Here is a 1,550-nt window from a genome sequence, read left to right as displayed (position 1 = left end):
TAATAGTTAATAGAAAAGATGTCTAACTTTATATTGTAATTTTCCATTAATTTTTTCATTTTCTTTATAAATTTCTTTAGATTTGATTTGATATTAACTAATATTATTTTAATAGTTAATGAAAAAGATGTCTAATTTTATATCGTCTAATTTGGCAGGAGTCAAAATGATTTGACAAGATCTTTCTATGAAAGTTATATCAATTATAATGGAATATTGTGAAGGTGAGAACAACGTCAACTTTGATTGTCACGCAAAGTTACATATTATTCTTATAATTTATATATTTTTTGGTTTTCTATATTGTACTTGGTGTCCACATTGGAGTCTGATTATATATGGATTCACAACGAGCAAGCTCCATGAGGATGGAGCACTTCCCACTAAGGAGTTTTTTTGTACTCAAGATTCGACGAGACAATTGATTAAGAGAGTAGCAGTGTCTTTCAATACACCTCATTTTTTCATGTTTGTTTATAAGGTTTTGCCACCGTGTGAATGTAATATTATGGTTTTATTGTGAAACATATGTTAATTCATTGCGTAGGTTTGTAATGTCCATCATTTTTAAAAATATTATCCAAACGTCTCCATTACCTTTACAACCTTGAGTAGTCATTAACATATAAAATTAATTGTGACCTCCTTAATATGTCCCATCTCTTTCCTTTTTCTTATGTGTTTATTTTTGTTTTATTTGTCGATTTAATATGTCAACTTTTGACGTTTCTTTTCTAAAAAAATATTTATTATCGAGTAAATATGTTGAATGAGATCTGATTTCCCAATCTATTATCATTTCTCTTTATTTCATAAAGTATACATTTAGATAATAGTTATATGTCTTATTTAAATTTTAAAGGTAAATATTATAATCATAATTAAAGGTAAAAACACTTTTCAAATTTGATAAGAAAAATATTTCCTACAAAATTTAGATACAAATTAATATCATCTTTTATATATATATATATATATATATATATAGAATGACCGTATAATATAATTGAAGGTAAAACCAACTATTAAACAAAATTGAGCGATATTTTTTTTCTTTCTCCCTACAATAAAATTAAGAAATAATGATAAGATCAAACAATATGATTTAGTGGACATATAATTAATCGAAAAGAAAATTAATTCTAAAAACATATTTTAACACTCGCGCGAAGCGCGATTGTGTTCCCTAGTTGTTAATTAAAACTAAGAAGGATTGATTTGGTTAAATTTAGAGATAAGTTTCAAAACACATTTAAATTTTTTTTTTTTTTTGAGTTTGATACTTAAACTATTAAGAGTGTGAGTTTCATACCTAAATTATCATTTTTTAGATTGAGAAACACACATTTCTCTTTATACCACTCTCATCATGTTGTGCCTAATACACTCTCTCATTTATTTTTAAAAATTTCTACATCACACTCCACATGAACAAAACATTCAACCTTGACAAGTTAAATAAATTATTAGTATTAGTTAAAATTTAAAATGAAATTATTTTTTTAATAAAATAATATGTAGAATATTATCATCTCCCCCCCCCCCCCCCC

This window comes from Solanum pennellii, chromosome 8 (assembly GCF_001406875.1).
Source record: "Solanum pennellii chromosome 8, SPENNV200".
In the NCBI taxonomy this organism is placed as follows: Eukaryota; Viridiplantae; Streptophyta; class Magnoliopsida; order Solanales; family Solanaceae; genus Solanum; species Solanum pennellii.
Note: the sequence above shows the minus strand (reverse complement) of the source record.